Raw genomic sequence first — 19,765 nt, 5'->3', positions numbered from 1 at the left:
GAAATGGTGTTTAAAATCATGCTTGAGTATATCAAAGAGTTAACAAGAGAAAGTCACAGAATTAAGATCAAGAAAGAAAGATACCTAGAGCAATGTACCTAGAAATTTGGGGCCAATTCTCCCATTATAGTATCGGCCAGTTCCAGCAGAGACAGCTGAGAAGTTGAGCTGCACTTTCAACGGGTCACAGGGCTGGGAAAATGAGAACTGAACTTGAGGGCAGACTGGAGGGGGAGAAAGCCAAGGAAAACTCAAAGATCTGGGGTTGAGACACCAAAGATCTACCCCTGGGAATAATAAGAAATAAACAGATTCTGGAGTTGAGACACCAAAGATCTACCCCTGGGAATAATAAGAAATAAACAGATTCTGGAAAGGACTGAAGGCTTCTTTAAACTGAAGACTGCTGTGTGACCTCATTACTGAGATTAGGGAGGCCCTGCCTGCCTTCAGGAGAAGGAGAGAATCAAATAAGCAAGATTCGTCCATGACTTCTGGGACATGGAATGTACATATTCACTATTCACTTGATTCCTTACACTTCTTTAGTTTTCTTCTGTACTTGCCGTTCTTTGATCTCTTATTAGCAATTCATCCTTTATGTATTTCTGATCTGCTAGTAATCCATCCTTAATTTCAGTTATTGTATTTTTCAGGTCTTGACATTTTAAAATAGCTTTTAGAACAGCTTTCAATCCTCTCAAAATTCCCCATCTTGTTATATATTTTAGATACATATTAATATTATTATTTTAATACCATTATCCAATAACATCATTATCTGGATATCTTTCATTTGTTTCTACCTTTATTATTTGTCTTGATTTTCAAATACTATAAAGAAAAATTATAGAGATAATTTAAGGTATGGTTTGGACAGAAACATTACAAAGCCAATGATTTAAAAAACACTTCAAACGAGAGAGGATTAAAGATGGTGACATTAGAGGAGAGACAGAGGCTTCCTCCTAAAGCTGGATACAATTAGAAAATTTAATTGGCGTAACTAATCCTGAGAGAGCAACAGGAAAGAGGATGGCATCAGACTTCATACACCTGGAGAAAAGAGCAGGCCTCAGTGAATGGGGTAACATACCAGAGCTGTGGCTCCACGGGACCCGAGCCACTCTGCCGCCCCAGCTCACTGGCAGGAGGAAGAGAAATGGAGCAGGGAGGGAGTGGAAGGCTTGGGACTGCTGAATACCTAACTCCAGAGATCTGCTCTGGGAGCACAAACCTACATTTCATAGTGCTTTCATGAGACTCGCATGACTATGGGGTTGGAAAGTTAATACAGGCAGAGTTCCTGGGAAGACTGGAATTCTGGCTGCTTGTGGAAAGCAGGGATCCCTATCCAGCTACTCTAGGACAAAAACCTACCTGTGTGACTGGCCCACTGGCTCAGGCCGTGGAGACAGGCACAGCAGCGGGGAGGTGGGGAACAGCTCTTTCCTAACCCCAGGCACCAGTACCACTACCCTGCAACCCCCAACATTGCTTTAGGGGCTGAGCAGCACCAGAATAGAGCTTCTGGACAATAGGGGGTGCCATATACAAACATGAAACGCCAAAGAAACCTTCTCCAGACTAAAGTTGTTAATACAACTCCAGAGAAAGATTTAAATGATGTGGACCTTATGACTCTTCCTGAAAGGGAGTTCAAAATAAAAATCATCAACATTTTAATGGAGGTACAGAAAGACATCCAAGAACTCAGGAATAAATTCACGTCAGAGATCCAGTCATTGAAGAACATGATGGAGGGTATTAAAAGCAGGTTGGATACGGTGGAGGAGACCATAAATGAAATAGAAACTAGAGAAGAGGAATACAAAGAAGCTGAGGCACAGAGAGAAAAAAACGATCTCTAAGATTGAAAGAATATTGAGAGAACTGTATGACCAATCCAAGCAGAATAATATTCGCATTACAGGGATACCAGAAGAAGAAGAGAGAGAGAAAGGGATAGAAAGTGCCTTTGAGGAGGTAGTTGCTGAAAACTTCCCCAATCTGGGGAAAGACATAGCCTCTCAGGCTATGGAGATCCACAGATCTCCCAACACAAGGGACCAAAGGAAGACAACACCAAGACACATAGTAATTAAAACGGAAAAGATCAAGGATAAGGACAGACTGTTAAAAGCAGCCAGAGGCAGAGATAAGATCACATACAAAGGAAAGCCCATGAGGCTAACATCAGACTTCTCAGCAGAAACCTTGCAGGCCAGAAGGGAGTGGCATGATGTATTTGATGCCATGAAGCAGAAGGGCCTGGAACCAAGATTACTTTACCCAGCAAGATTATCATTTAAATTTGAAGGAGAGATTCAACAATTTCCAGATGAGCAAAAGCTGAGAGAGTTTACCTCCCACAAACCATCTCTACAGTCTATTTTGGAGGGACTGGTATAGATGGAAGTGTTCCTAGGGTTGGATAGCTGTTACCAGAGGTAGTAAAACCATGGTAGGGAGTATGGGGCAGTTGATTGTGAGGCAAATGCAAAATTGAATTGACTATCCTCAAAGTCAATCAAGGGATAGACAAAAAGTACAGAATTTGATACCTAATATATAAAGAATGACAGAGGAAGAAAAAGGAGGAGAAAGAGAAAAGAACCTTTACATTGTGTCTGTAACAGCATACTAAGACTCTTAGTTAGTAAGGAAAGTAACCTGGAACCTTTGGTAACCACGAATCTAAAGCCTGAGATGGCAATAAGTACATACCTATCAATAATCACACTAAATATAAATGGACTGAATGCACCAATCAAAAGACATAGAGTCACTGAATGGATAAAAAAACAAGACCCATATATATGCTGCTTACAAGAGACGCACCTCAAACCCAAAGACATGCACAGACTAAAAGTCAAGGGATGGAAAAAGATATTTCATGCAAACAGTAGGGAGAAAAAAGCAGGTGTTGCAGTACTACTATCAGACAAAATAGACTTCAAAACAAAGAAAGTAACAAGAGATAAAGAAGGACATTACATAATGATAAAGGGCTCAGTCCAACAATAGGATATAACCATTATAAACATATATGCACCCAACACAGGAGCACCAGCATATGTGAAAGAAATACTAACAGAATTAAAGGAGGAAATAGAATGAAATGCATTCATTTTAGGAGACTTCAACACACCATTCACTCCAAAGGACAGATCCACCAGACAGAAAATAAGGAAGGACACAGAGGCACTGAAAAACACACTAGAACAGATGGACCTAATAGACATCTATGGAACTCTACACCCAAAAGTAACAGGATACACATTCTTCTCATGTGCACATGGAACATTCTCCAGAATAGACCACCTACTAGGCCACAAAAAGAGCCTCAGTAAATTAAAAAACATTGAAATTCTACCAACCAACTTTTCAGTCCACAATGTTCTAAAACTAGAAATAAATTGTACAACGAAAGCAAAATGGCTAACAAACACATGGAGGCTTAACAACATGATTCGAAATAGTCAATGGATCAATGACCAAATTAAAATGGAGACTCAGCAATATATGGAAATAAGTGACAACAACAACACAAAGCCCCAACTTCTGTGGGATGCAGCAAAATCAGTCTTAAGAGGAAAGTATATAGCAATCCAGGCATATTTAAAGAAGGAAGAATAAACCGAAATGACTACTCTAACATCACAATTATCAAAATTGGAAAAAGAAGAACAAACAAGGCCTAAAGTCAGCAGAAGGTGGAACATAATAAAGATCAGAGAATAAACAAACAAAATTGAGAAGAATAAAACAATAGAAAAAAATAAATGAAACCAGGAGCTGGTTCTTCAAGAAAATAAACAAAATAGATAAGCCTCTAGCCAGACTTACTAAGAGAAAAAGAGAATCAACACATATCAACAGAATCAGAAACGAGAAAGGAAACATCAGGACGGACCCAACAGAAATACAAAGAATTACTAGAGACTACTATGAAAACCTATATTCTAAGAAGCTGGAAAACCTAGAAGAAATGGACAACTACCTAGAAAAATACAACCTTCCAAGACTGACCAAGGAAGAAACACAAAATCGAAACAAACCAATTACCAGCAAAGAAATTGAAGTGGTAATCAAAAAACTACCCAAGAACAAAACCCCCAGGCCAGATGGATTTACCCCGGAATTTTATCAGACGTACAGAGAAGATATAATTCCCATTATCCTTAATGTTTTCCAAAAAATAGAACAAGAGGGAATACTCCCAAACTCATTCTATGAAGCCAACATCACCCTAATACCAAAACCAGGCAAAGACCCCACCAAAAAAGAAAACTACAGACCAATATCCCTGATGAACATAGATGCAAAAATACTCAATAAAATATTAGCAAACCAAATTCAACAGTATATCAAAAGGATCATACACCATGACCAAGTGGGATTCATCCCAGGGATGCAAGGATGGTACAACATTAGAAAATCCATCAACATCATCCACCACATCAACAAAAAGAAAGACAAAAGCCACATGATCATTTCTATCGATGCTGAAAAAGCATTTGACAAAATTCAACATCCATTCATGATAAAAACTCTCAGCAAAATGGGAATAGAGGGCAAGTACCTCAACATAATAAAGGCCATATATGATAAACCCACAGCCAGCATTATACTGAACAGCGAGAAGCTGAAAGCTTTTCCTTTGAGATCAGGAACAAGACAGGAATGCCCACTCTCCCAACTGTTATTCAACATAGTACTGGAGGTCCTATCCATGGCAATTAGACAAAACAAAGAGATACAAAGATCCAGGTTGGTAAAGAAGAAGTTAAACTGTCACTATTTGCAGATGACATGATATTGTACATAATAAACCCTAAAGACTCCACTCCAAAATTACTGAAACTGATATCAGAATACAGCAAAGTTGCAGGATACAAAATCAACACACAGAAATCTATGGCTTTCCTATACACTAACAATGAACCAATAGAAAGAGAAATCAGGAAAACAATTCCATTCACAATTGCATCTAAAAGAATAAAATACCTAGGAATAAACCTAACCAAAGAAGTGAAAGACCTATACCCTGAAAACTACAAGACACTCTTAAGAGAAATTAAAGAGGACACTAACAAATGGAAACTCATCCTTTGCTCTTGGCTAGGAAGAATTAATATCATCAAAATGGCCATCCTGCCCAAAGCAATATACAGATTTGATGCAATCCCTTTCAAATTACCAACAACGCTCTTCAACGAACTGGAACAAATAGTTCAAAAATTCATATGGAAACACCAAAGACCCCAAAAAGCTAAGGTATTCCTGAGAAGTAAGAATAAAGTGGGGGAATCTCACTCCCCAACTTCAAGCTCTACTACAAAGCCACAGTAATCAAGACAATTTGGTACTGGCACAAGAACAGAGCCACAGACCAATGGAACAGAATAGAGTCTCCAAACATTAACCCAAACATATATGGTCAACTAATATTCGATAAAGGGGCTATGGACATACAATGGGGAAATGACAGTCTCTTCAACAGATGGTGCTGGCAAAACTGGACAGCTACATGTAAGAGAATGAAAGTGGATGACTGTCTAACCCCATACAAAAAAGTAATTTCAAAATGGATCAAAGACCTGAATGTAAGTCATGAAACCATAAAACTCTTGGAAATAAACGTAGGCAAAATCTCTTGGATGTAAACATGAGCAACTTCTTCATGAACATATCTCCCCGGGTAAGGAAAACAAAAGCAAAAATGAACAAGTGGGACTATATCAAGCTGAAAAGCTTCTGTACAGCAAAGGACACCATCAATAGAACAAAAAGGTATCCTACAGTATGGGAGAATATATTCATAAACAACAGATACAATAAAGGCTTGACATCCAAAATATATAAAGAGCTCACACATCTCAACAAACAAAAAGCAAATAATCCAATCAAAAACTGGGCAGAGGAGCTGAATAGACAGTTCTCCAAAGAATAAATTCAGATGGCCAACAGACACATGAAATGATGCTCCATATCACTAGTTATCAGAGTAATGCAAATTAAAACCAGAATGAGATATCACCTCATACCAGTAAGGATGGCTACCATCCAAAAGACAAACAACAACAAATGTTGGCGAGGTTGTGGAGAAAGGGGAACCCTCCTACACTGCTGGTGGGAATGTAAATTAGTTCAACCATTGTGGAAAGCAGTATGGAGGTTCCTCACAATGCTCAAAATAGACTTACCATTTGACCCAGGAATTCCACTCCTTGGAATTTACCCTAAGGATGCAGCGCTCCAGTTTGAAAAAGACAGATGCACCCTATGTTTATTGCTGCACTATTTACAATAGCCAAGAAATGGAAGCAACCTAAGTGTCCATCAGTAGATGAATGGATAAAGAAGATGTGGTACATATACACAATGGAATATTATTCAGGCATAAGAAGAAAACAAATCCTACCATTTGCAACAACATGGATGGAGCTAAAGGGTATTATGCTCAGTGTAATAGGCCAAGCAGAGAAAGACAAAGACCAAATGATTTCACTCACCTGTGCAGTATAAGAACAAAAGAAAAACTGAAGGAACAAAACAGCAGCAGAATCACACAACCCAAGAATGGACTAACAGTTGCCAAAGGGAAAGAGACTGGGGAGAATGGAAGGGTAGGGTGGGATAAGGGCAGGGAAGTAGAAAGGGGGTATTATGATTAGCATGTATAATATGAGGGGTGGGGGAAAGGGGAGGGCTGTGCAACACAGAGAAGACAAGTAGTTATTCTACAAGATGTTACTATGCTGATGGACAGTAACTGTAATGGGGTTTGTTGGGGGGACTTTGGGTAGGGGAGAGCCTAGTAAACATAATGTTCTTCATGTAATTGTAGATTAATGATAAAAATAAATAAATAAATAAATAAGATATGAGAATACTAAAAAAAAATAACACTTCAAACTACAAATATGATAAATGCAACATAAACACATTTTGTGGAGTAAAACCAACGGACACTATGACAAAGAAAAATTGTAGTCACACAAAAAAGAAAACAAAGCATATAATATTGTGAACTCTGTATGAACATAATAATGTAATCCCTTATGCAGTAAGAATTTACAGTGCTAAAAGAACATTTTCACACACCTCTCTCATTTGCTTATAAAGGCAGCAGACAGAAAAATCAGTAAGGATATAGATTTGAATAACAATAAACCATTCAATCTAAGGATATTGTTCTTCACCATAATTCAATGAAGTAGGCTCTATTATTCATATACCTCTTCCTTAAATAGAAAAAAACATATGGCTTAATGAGGTTAATGCACTAGATCTCTCAGCTAGAGAGTGGCTGAAATAAAATGATCCCTAATTCTGTGCTCTTACCTGCTACAAGAGCCTGCCTTACAAAGTCACATGTAAACAATGTAGGAAGACGGATTTGTTCCATAACAATTCGGTACAAAGATGTTAGATTGGGTTGTTTTCTAAGTTAAAGTACAACTGATTTCAAGCCCCCTCAAACTGTGAATGAAAGCAAGGTGCCTGCTTGTCCACCCTGCCCATTTCCTTGGGATATCCACACACAAAGTCCTCTGAAGAGTGCAAGAGGGATTTTACTTGGGAAGGGAAAAGAATACCTCAGCAATGTGAGGTGGATTGAACATCTATAAAAGGGAAGGCATTACAGCAAAATGGAATTAGTGATCATCAATCCAGAAAGTAAAAACCATCTGTGTGGCTAGACCACTGCAGGGTAAAAAGAAACTGAAAAAAGAAGGGGGGGGGAAAAAAAACAGGGAAGAAGAGTAAAAAACACTAATTAGGGTCATATTGTGACATAACAAGTTTGGACTTTTTCCTATAAGCTTCAGTTTTCAAATTTTTCATAAATTAGGAAACTTTTTTCACATTATAAATCATTGTAAGCTCAATGTGCATATATTGTTTGCACAGCATCCCCTCCTTTGGGGAACTCACCTCCCAGCTGTCCACTGCAAAAATGAAGCTGATTTATTCTTCCCAGCCCCATCTCCCAGTGCCACCTATCTCAATAATTATTCCATGAATAAGCATGGAGCCAATCAGAAGACTCTCTGAGTCTTTTTTTTTTATTACTATTTTCTTTTTACTGAAGCAATTGGGAAAGATAACCCTCTGGAATTAGATGTACAGACAATGTAAGCAGCGGCTCCTTGCAGCCATCTTCCCAGCCATATGAAGAAAGTCTTCTGTGCTAAGAAGGCAACCAAGGAAGGAAGAGAAGCAGAGCTCAGGGAAGGGGGGCCACCAAAAGCTAAGGTTTAAGCCTTTACATTTAAAGCCTGTAGAAAGTCCTACCTTGACTATATTTGTGATGCAATCTTATAAATATGTTTAGGTGTATTATTTCTTTAGTACACAGACAATGTTTGATGTGCTTCCAGATTTATTTCAAAACTCCTTAAAATGAAAGTTTTATCCTTTCTGGCATCAGGATTCCATGGGTTAGAGATCAAGATACAAATAATACAAAGAATGGGAAGCTAACAGAATTACAGAGCAAAGATAAATAAAATGGCTAACTTTATTTCTAAGGTCAATATGTATTTCAATAAAATTATGGTTTTTGTACTTCATAATAATAGGGAAGTTGTGCTTCAAAAAAACTATCTTTTGTCTAAAAGATAGTAATATATTTAATGAATGCGTTGGCATAAAGTTATAGTAGATATTTAGCATTGTTCCCAATTAATTTATCATGTCAAAAAGAACTGAATTATTTGAACTACACAGACAGACATGTTAGAAACAATATTTCAGTATGTTCAAAATGTAGAAGAACCTTTAATTTTTTTCAGAAAGTTAAAAATCTATGGGACTGTGTTATAATTCACCCAGACCCTTGTAAAATCATTCATTTGATGGTCATTATTTTTCTCTGCTATTATAAGTAAATATAACTTATTTTTAATTCAAAATTGACAATCTGTTAAATTATTCATTTTGAGAATCAAAAGTCAGCCTTTGTCAGATGCTTGGTTTCTCAGGAAATGAGGTGCTAAAGTTTTTGGATAATGCTATCTTTAATTTTCTGATGTTCTCTGCACATAGTAGACATGTCTATGTGAATCTTCCATTTCTAAAAACCATCTTCCAGAAGCACATATCTTCATGTGAAAAAAATTCTTTCCATAATTACTCCTCATGAACACTATGATGAAACTTTAACAAAAGGAAATTCATTTTTTTAAAAAGTTGTTACTGTTGCTGTTTTTGTTAGTTACTTTGAGCTTGTACCTCTAAACAATCATTACTGTATCAGAGAGATAATGCTCAGTGTTCTACATTATTTATAAACAGACCTTGAAGACAATACGCAAAGTGGAAAAAATATTCAGGATCGAGTCTCTGAAGAACCTGCTTATTCAAAGATACCTATTTTGTCATCAAATGCTGTCAATTCTTGTGACACCATGCCCAATGCCCCTTTCAATTCTGTTGTTCCTTGTCTGATTTAGCTGCCACCCCTAGAGGTCATCAGAATTTCTCCACTTCATTGTTATCACAGAAACTGCATCCTCGTTACTCTCCCTGCTTCTTTGCTCAACTAGGTCTGGTCTATCCTGAATACTGCAGTTGGATTCATCTTCCCAGATACTGTTTTAGTTGAGTAAACTCTTGCTGCCACATGTTATATTTCTAAAAATATGAATTATAACTGATGTTCAAAATCTGGTAAAAATTTTTCAAAATTCTTCCCCTACCACCTTATTTGAAGACTCCCTCTGAAACGTCTTTGTCACCTCTAAAAGTATTTGTCCTCTTCTAGTGTTTTCTCCTTCCTTATTCTTTCCTGACACTCAACTGTTATCTGTGTATTTCATATCCACCCATCCTTCAGAGCTTATGTAATCTGCATTAATCTCACTTTCCAGCTCTGATTGGCAATAGCGTTCTTATGACAGACATTTTTACAGTTTATAAATATATGTTTAAGAGCCTTTTATTGTATGGTAAGATTTTGAATAATTCATTGTAATTCCCATGGTGTCATCACTTGTATTTTATAATGATACTGAATAGAGGTGAAAAATAAGTAGATGATCTTTCAATCCAAGTATTAAACTAGTGGGGAAAAAGAATATAATGGTTTCAAGCAGAGTTACAATTTGAATCCCAGTTAGCTTCCAGATTTTGCTTTCAATAATTTCCAGAGTGTACATGGTAATTTACCTTTCTAACTTAACAAATATATGGGGTTTACTTTATCACCATTATTGAGCAACCTACATCACACATTCTATGTACAATTTCTTTAATCAGAACAAAAGGGAATCAAAATGAACAGATTTTGGCATATTTGTGTTCAAAATAAAAGGGAATCAGATAAACCAGACAAATTGACTCTGAAAGAGTCATAGACACATGTAATATCTTTGACTATTTCATTCCATTAATATGTCCCTATTTCAACTCTGACTCAGAGAAATTGTTTAGTCTATTTGGTATTTCACTTCTTTTACTTGAAATAAAAATTACCAGATACTTTACAAGCACCTGTTGAATAGCCTTGTCCAATTAAGGTAAAATGGGAAATGCAACTTTCATATTCAAAACACTATTGTTTAGACTCCAAATTCAATTTTACCTCCTGTCACCTCAGTGACTTAGAATTTCAGGTTTCCATTCTCTAGCTTCCTCATCACGGCAGACTGTCATCTGGCTTCAATGAAGGAACATTGGTGATACAAAAATGGCTTTCAAGAGCTAATGCTAAAGGCATAGTAGAAAAGATCCTTTTAAAGTCATTACAAAGATCTCTTAACTCTTTCTGGAACAAGGTAGAATACAAATGAAGTCATCTTATTTCTTTGCTTAGGAAAGGACTATATACCGATTATTTTCTAATAATTTGGAGAGGAAATTTCCCCATAAGATTTTTGTAAAAGGCTTTTTCTTTTTTTGTTTACAAAAACATTTGATGATACAGCTTTCTCTGTAGCATCCCAATTTTGAAATCCTTCTTCCTTCCTACAGACAGTAAAATATGCCTTGATATCACCAGAGCACAAAGATAAAAATACAAGTCACTGAGGATGTGAAACTCCAGGAGAGGGGTTAGCAGCCCCATGAGGTTCACACTCAGTTGCACAAACCCTCTTCCACCCACCCCCACCTTCTCCTCTCGTGAGCTGGTTACAATGGCCTTGTGCAGCGGCAGCCTCAAGGGTACCCACCCCCAGCCGAATGGATCCAGGCTTGAAGGCGGACATTTCCTCCTCGTTCCTCAATACTATTAAGAGAATAATTTGTCTTCCTGATCATTTTCTCAATGCCGAAGAGGTGGGTAAAGTTGGGTGCTTTTAGCTGAAGGAAGATTTCTTCAAAAGTATCTGGACTGTAATATATGTGAAATGAATACTTAAAAAAATTAATATTGAGTAATCTCAATAAGGAAATTGGTTGATATCTGAAACCCATCACCATCATTCAATGTTGGTTAAATTATTTAATACCCTTGGATCCAAATTCCAACAAGAACCTACACCTGTTCATTCTTTCATTCAGTTTATTGAATGCCCGAAATATTTCAGGCCGTATTCTGTGAATAAAGCAGAAGATGGTTCCTGCCAATGCAGAACTTAGTACTGAGCAGGGAGGCTTTGTTTCCTATATTAACAATCATCCCCTCCATTTTCTGGGCCTCTTCCCCAAATCTCAGATACTGACCTTTTACCCTGCCAGGCACCTGGGGCTCATCACATACACTCCTTATTCTCTCACTCCAACACCCTCTTAGTAATCAACTTTTGCTGATCCTACTCCAAAATCTGCTGTCTTTGCAAACAAGTGACAGTTGGGAAGCATTGCCCCACCAGGTGAGATTGGTGCTGGCTAGAACTAAATTTCAAGTCACAATACATACTCTGTTTTCTAATTAAATGTACAAAGTTTTACTTGTGTTCTTGTCAAGGCAAGGCAACTTATGATGAGTTTATTTTAACTTTCAGTATATCTCATGCCAAGGGTTTTGGCATTTTTCTTATGTCCTCCTTTTCAATTATGACTAAGGTCTTATTCTTTTCAATGAATGCTTCCATTTGCCTTTGATTATAGAAGTCTTCATTTCTCTGCCTTAGCAGGAAAGATAAAGAGAAGGAATGATTTCCAGATGGAAATGTAACAGATCATCTTTGGTGCTTGCTGCCCAATCACAGTGACTTGGTAAACTAAATATATCCAATGCCTCTTTAGGTTTTCCGGAAAATTTAAATGTAAAGAAAACAGACCCAACTCTAAAGTGAACTTGAACTTAAAAGCCTACCACATTGCCAACTATCATTCCTCTATTTCAGGAAGAATTCAACAGAATATGTTTGTAACTTTTGATGGGAGTATGTGAAATAAAAGAGGTGGAAGAGAAAAATATGAATCAGTGGATTGAAAAGGAACTTTCAGCTTTGAACTTCCAAAAAATATGGGACTGAGGGGAGATGACTAAAGAGGGAAACCCAAGTAAGAGTTGCATAAGCATATCCTGGGAGGAAGGAATTTTTTCATTATGCAAGTACCATATTATAACCTTAATAGCTGCTAAGAGTGTATGTCTTAAATGTTCTCACCACACACCATACACACACACACACACACACACACACACACACACACACAAATGGTAATTATACGATGTGATGGATGTTTTAGCTAACATTATGGTGATAATCATTTTGCAATAAATAAGTGTCAGATCAAACTGTGGTACACCTTATACAATATTGTATGTCAATTATATTTCAAGAAATCTTGGAGAAAAAGAATTTATCAAAATATAGCTTGAATATTTCTAATGTAGGAACAGAAATGAAAGGACAAAAAATTAACATTACATACCTTCTGTGTACTTGCACTTGGCATTCATTCAATCTTCTCATCAATCCTCTGAATAATAATAATCCCTACAGAGAAGCTGTACATGTTGTTAGAACTTTATTGAGACTTGAATTAAGACTACAACATGATCAACTTCTGTGAATGTTTTGTAAATGTTTGTCCTATATGTTGACATTTGGTAAAGCTTGTTAATATTCTTTTCCAATGATTTATATTATTGATAATATAATAAATAATTTATATTTATTACATTATATTGTTATTAATATGTTATGAAGGATAATATATCATATACTTAATAATTTTAATCTATTATATATTAATGTGAACAATACATAGAGTTGCCAAACATGAAGATGAACGAATCATCTCATCTAGTTTTGTCAATTTTTACTTTATATATATTGAGACTATATTATTAGGTTCAGACAAGCTTAAATTTTTCACAAATGAGTGTGGTTAAGTTAACTAATTGTATGGTCTTGGTTTACTCCTCTGTAAAATGAAATATTACTTCTGCCAGGGGACCAAGGTCACTAACACCCTAGCTTCACTTTAAACTAAATTTTAGATCATATTCCTTCAGATTATAATCCTCCAGATTTCTATTGTTTAAGTGAAACCAGACAAATTTATTTGAATTATGAACCAGTAAGAGCAAATAAGCTATTTAGTGAGATAAAGTCAGTTCTCCTTTGAGTACAGTACCTGACTTTTCTAGAATGATATGTAAGCATATTTTTGCTTACACAGAACCCTCTACTACTTAAACTTTAGTTATTGAAAATTTTTATATTAGAGAATTATATTTGTCCCAAAAGTTTCTTCAATTCAATAGTTGTTTACAATTACTATGCTTCCTCAAGCAGCAAATGGTACATGGGAAAAGCAGTGGAATAGAAAAATATATTTGTAACTTTTAACTGGTAAATTTTCCTATATTTACTGGTAACTCATCTCCAGAAATAAAAATCTCCCTTGAAGATTAAGAGAATAATTTTACATCAGTAGAAATCAGTAGACGAAGGATTTGTGTATTCTCATTACCATTGCTCAACCTAGAAAACCATTAGCTAAAAGGCAACCAAATGTCCTTTTGGTCACTTACTAAATTAGAATGAGGAAAATAAGCCAGGGGAATTGTGTAAGACATGCTTGGAAGGGAAACATTTCCCATTTTCCATTCCAAATTATCTGAAGAATGATCATTATTTTTCTCAGTTGAGACATGTTTTAATGCATTAAACGCTTTCCCATAGTAACAACTGAATGCAGAATACTAAGAATATAGCCAAAAATGTAATTAGTTACAGCAAAAAAAAAAAACCCTGAAAATATTCAGAGACAGAGATAAAACTTTTATAAATTTGGAAGAATAGTGTAATTCTGGAGAACAGAATGTTCATGAATTTCAGGCTTCAACTTCTTACACGTTTATATTCAAAAAAACGTCAAGAAGAGAAAGCCCAAGATTTATGTACATTTCATTTTAGATCTCACAAATTTTATCCATTTTTATGAGGAATGCTTCACAAAGTTTATCTTTTCATAACATTTAAAGCTCTCAATATAACTTTTCCTTGATTCATACAGAGATAATAAAATATTACTTTACTTCCTTCTTACATCATTCCTGAAAACAATGGTGGTAAAAGAAATAAGGGATTCCACAGTTTTCCAGGGAATGTTTTAAATTCAAAATTGAAGAGAAATAAACCTATTTGCCAGTCAACATTCTTCCAAAACATCCAAATTATTAAAGTTTCTTTTGCATTGTTGTTGGTAAGTGTGACTAACTTCCCAAATGAATGATTTGTTTATCTTTTGTTATATTCAGATGTAAGGCAAGGAATTATACATGTTACTTGAGCCATGTTCAAATGTTAATCAAAATTGTGACTATTCTTAAAGGAATGTTTCTAAAACCATTAAATGTGCTTGGTTAGTCTAAGTTCTGTCTTATTAGCCCTCCTCTGAGGGTAGAAGCTCAGAGTCTAGTTCTATAAGATAAGATACATTTGGCTGCAAGTAACAGAAAGCTTAACTAACTGGTTTAAGTAATAAAATCACTAAATCATGACACATATCAAAAGCCTAAAGGTATGTAATTCTTCACTGGGTTCAGTAATTCAGTGCTTTCCACAAGAATTTAGGCTTTCCTATCCTTTGCTCTGCTATCCTCAGGACGTTGGCTTTTAGACTTGGGGGTGTTTCTTACCAAAATGCCACAGCTCTGAGGGGCTTTCCTTTTTATCTGAAAGCAGAATTTTCCCTATATGTATTTAATTTACCAGAACTTGTCCTGTACAGGGTAGTTGAGAAAATAAGTACCTAAAGAAGGAAATGGGATGGCCAGGACTGGCTTTGACCAATCATAAGTACTCTCCCCTGACTGGGCACAGCATCCAGTGAACAGAATCCTGGTTTATTTAGAGAGGAAGATGTCCACTGTAAAGCCAATCATCTCTTTGTTTACCTTATCAAACTTCTTGAAGGTGAGAAATTACTCATTTAATGGTAGAAATTCACTGTGTTCAGAAGCAGGAATCTTCTAATTTTGCAATCTTATTTATCTATTAATTTTAAAATGTATATAAAACTATGGCTGTATATGAAAAGACCACTCCTCTCTTTTCCCCAAAGGATGAAAAGAGTGTCTTATAATAAATTAGGTATTTGCACTAATCTACTAAGCAAACTGATTGCAAAAATTTCAAAGCCGGTGCCTCTTGCTTGATCAGAAACACATTTTCATAGCTGTGTATCAGAAAAACAATGTGAGGTGTCATAGAAATATATAAAGTACTGGCTTTAAGACAAAAAAAAATCCAAGAAAATATACTAGAGTTGCCTGACACCAACAGCGCATCTTTTAATTTTTATCTGTGTGATAAGAAGAGTGACATTTATGTTTAAACATATACAAGGCCATGTATAATCACTCTGCAAGGATTTTTCAAAACTACTTTCATTTGAATATTACACAGAAGAATCTAGATTATGTTGTGGTATAACAAACAAGTCTCAGTAGCTAAGCAAAACAAGGCTTATTTTTTGTTCATTTGAAGTCTGCTTTAGATCCAAGCAATTTCCAGGACATCTGGCCTCTGTCCTTTAGAAGCTGTTTCAGACTTGTGGCACCTCCACGTGAGTTCATGCTTCCAAGATCATGGTGGCAGTGTAAGATAGCATGGGAAAGTGAATACCATCATTTAAATACTTTTTCCTAGGAGTTTTCAAAAACTTAACTCATCAAAGCAAATCACATTGCTTTACCTAATTTGAAGGGAATGTGTGCCCCAAAGAAGTGTAGAACAAGAAATCTTTGTGAACACTAGTATTAAGTAAGCCATCTGAAAGAAAATATTTTAAGATCACATTTCTGAAGTATCTGTGACTTCTTTTCCATCTAATATTCTTAAATCAAACCTAATACATGTCAATACATATTTGAGTGTAGGAATTATGCAATCATTTAATTCAGCACATATTTACAGAGTAATTCCTAAGGGCCAGCCAGTGGAAAATCACATCTAGAAATATGGAAAGTCTTATGTGAATAAGACTCATTTTTCTAAATTCCACTCATCCATCATATTCCTGTTTGGGTCCCACACATTTGAAGTATGTCTTAGCACAATAAGGAAGAGTGCAGATTCTGAGATCAGAGAAGCCTGGATATGACCCTACCATTACTTAGGAATTTACCACTGAATCACCTTTTAAACTCATTAGATTTGCTGGGTCTCAAGGTTCTCATCTACACAATGATTATAATTAAAACCTTCTTTTTGTATAGCTAATCAAAATTAAAGCAAGAAGAGTTATAATTCCAACACAATTGTTAGTGCTACATTATAAATCATTTTACTATTTTTGCCTTGAACTCTTGAGAGCTGTCATTATGAATAAAATAATGACATTTATTCACATTTATTTAATGTCTCTAGCCCACCTATGCTAGCTCTTTAAGGCTGTTTCCTGATGATACTGTTCAGACATTAAATGCACAGTGAATTATAATCCTATGCTGCTATTTACCTGGATTTTAAATAAAATCTTTTTCAGTCAACCTTCTCTTAAGAGCTGGACTAACTCACTAATTTTAAAAGCATTTAAACATTACACTTGAGGAAGAAAAGATTTTAAGGATCCAAAGGAGAATGGGCACGTCCATTCAAATAAATCCGAAATATTTGTAAGAGTATTTTAAACTTAAAGATTTCCTAGCCAAACTCAATAAAAACTGTTTATGACTATTAGGATGAATTCTAACATCATCATTGCTTCTACAAACAAACCCAATCCAATTTAGCAAAAGGGACAATTGGGGCAGGTACCAGGAACATTTTAAATAGGTCAGCTTTACTGTAATGACTGGAAAAATACTGAATAGAATAATCTGCCATTTCCATTAAACACTAGAGTTTATACAGAACCAAAATGCTTTTATGAAGGACAAAACATTCAGACTAATGTGTCTCCTTGTACTTGCTCAAGTAACTGGCAAATCTTCAGTGTAAACAGAAAGCAGAAAATACCCAAAAGATGTGATACATGTTTTAACTGCCTCCGCAATCCAGATACTTAACTATTTACACTCTAAGCAGAATAACCAAAGGCATTATTCCATATTTATTTTACACCAGGATGATCTTATTAAACCCACACGCATACACACTTAATATTTGGGAAGGTAAGCTTGCCTAGAAACTAAGTGTAGTAAACCTGATAAGGACCAAAATAACTTGTTTTATCCAATTTGTAATTTGCTATATATTACTTTACAATATAAATATATCAAATTTATATAACTTTATAATATCATTATATCAAAAATTGTTTCATATTTCCTTGAAGATGTAGGTTATGGATTATCAATAATTATTATATTGCACTGTCATTCCCAAATCATATGGTGTAAATTATAGTATGTCATTTACAATAATTTTTAACACATTTCTTTCCAAATGCCTGTGTAGAGTCTATATAACTACCTAATAATTCATTTAAATATAAATTCATTCATTCATTCATATAAAGAAATTCATTTCATCCTTAAATTAATTATTGAATCAGTGAATGTATTTCAACTTTTTCTCCTCTCTCCGTACTTGAGATTATGATTCACCCTTTCTGTCAGCTTCATCTCCCAGGTATCTCTTAATACCTGGGACCCTGTTTTTTCCATCCTCTGTTCTCTTCACACTCTACAGATTCTATGAAAGTTCTCATCATCCCCTGCAGAATAATGGCTCTTAAAAATCAATCATTCTGATTGCCACACCCCAAGAACCAACTGCCTACCAGACGTTTCCATGTAGGCATCCCCCAAACACCTCTAGGCTCAGCCATCTGCACTGGGTGCCGCATCTGCTTTCCCCACCCCTCTCCCATCTGCCATCAGTGTCACCACTCAATGAGGGACTCAATTCATCTTTTATCTCCTCCCTTATTTTATCACCACATTCATCTTTTCATGAATCTCATTCAACTCTATCTTCCTAATATCTTTTGATCTCTGCCCCTCCCTTCTTCTCCCTTATGACCCATCCTTTATTTAGACATCATATTTTTCTCCTGGAATATTGCCATTCCCTGATTAAATTATTAAACACTTCCTTAAAGCCTGTAAATATGACTTGCATTATTACAGTTGGCTCCCAACCTTTCCATAAACTAGACCCTACTTGCATTTCTAGCTTTAACTCTAGGCAGCACACTCCACCTGATTCCCACACTGGCTGATCTCCTAATAGATAAGTTCCGTCTTGTTTCTATTCCTTTGCCCAGGCTGTCATCTCTTCATCCAGTTCATTCATCAGAAAAGCAGATTTGTGTTAAGTACCCACCAAACATACATTTCCTTGTCTTTTCTGACTAGAATTTTATGTCTTTGCTTTAATTTCTTTACCTATAGCACCTACCACAGCAACTGGTATGTGGTAAATATATTTTTTAATACCAAAATCTCCTATGTAAGTAGTCTGCCTTCAGAAAATTATTTAATCTCTCTTTGCATCCATTTCCTCACTGGCAAAATAAGGATACATAATAAATCTCCCTCAGAGTGTGTTTTGGAGGGAGAAGTTGCCTTAAAAGATGCAAAGCATTTATAACTATACTTGGTAAATAATAAATTCAAAATAGCTATATTAGATATTATTATCAGAACTAGTTATTATTAGTACTATTTACTATCATTCCTTTGCTAGTCCTTTGCAGTCACCTTTTCTGGGTTTTTCATTTAAACTTTCAAGCATTGTTTTCCCACAGCACCTCCAACAATACACACCTGTGTGGCTTTCCTCTTCAGCGCAATGCTAAACACCTTAGCCTGAAACAGCATTCGCAAGGTCATCTTTTCCAAATCACTAACCATTTTCAACTTCCTTTTCACTGTCGACACACCACTCATGTGAATAAACACTCTGGCACTAAAGAACAGACGTTAGGAAAGCAACTTCTGCAGCCAGACAGCTTGGATTTGAAGCTTGGCTCCTCCCTTTGAAAGTGGTCACTACAGGGAAACCAAACCATTCAGTGTCTCTATGCCTCAGACTCCTTATCCATCAAATAGGGTTGAGAGTAGTATTTACCTGATTAAATCATCATATGATGAAATGTATTAGTAGTTTTAGCATACTTAGAATCTTCCATAGGAAAAGTATGCCCTTAATAAATATTAGTAAGAAGACATCCATTTAAGTGGCATTGGGCACCCTATTAAGAAACAGTGGTGCTGAAAGTACTTTTATAATATTGTCATTTATGTCAAATTGGGATTTCACAACATAAGCCTATATACAACATATCTTTTTTTATCAGAACACAAGACTTGGAAAGAAGTTTTAAAATAGTACTTTCAAAGCCGCTGTTTGACAAATGAGAAGATAGAAGACCACATAGGTTAGACAGTTTGTCTTTT

At 35.8% G+C, this 19,765-nt stretch overlaps 1 pseudogene; it reads right to left on the bottom strand.

Moving 5' to 3' along the window:
* LOC108392795 (E3 ubiquitin-protein ligase TRIM36 pseudogene) overlaps positions 1–19,244 on the bottom strand; it is a 48,329-nt pseudogene extending 29,085 nt beyond the window's left edge.
* Positions 19,245–19,765: the final 521 nt, after the last annotated feature.

This window comes from Manis javanica, chromosome 3, assembly GCF_040802235.1.
Source record: "Manis javanica isolate MJ-LG chromosome 3, MJ_LKY, whole genome shotgun sequence".
NCBI lineage: Eukaryota > Metazoa > Chordata > Mammalia > Pholidota > Manidae > Manis > Manis javanica.
The sequence above is the reverse complement of the archived record's forward strand: the minus strand, read 5'-3'. Positions and strand labels throughout refer to the sequence as shown.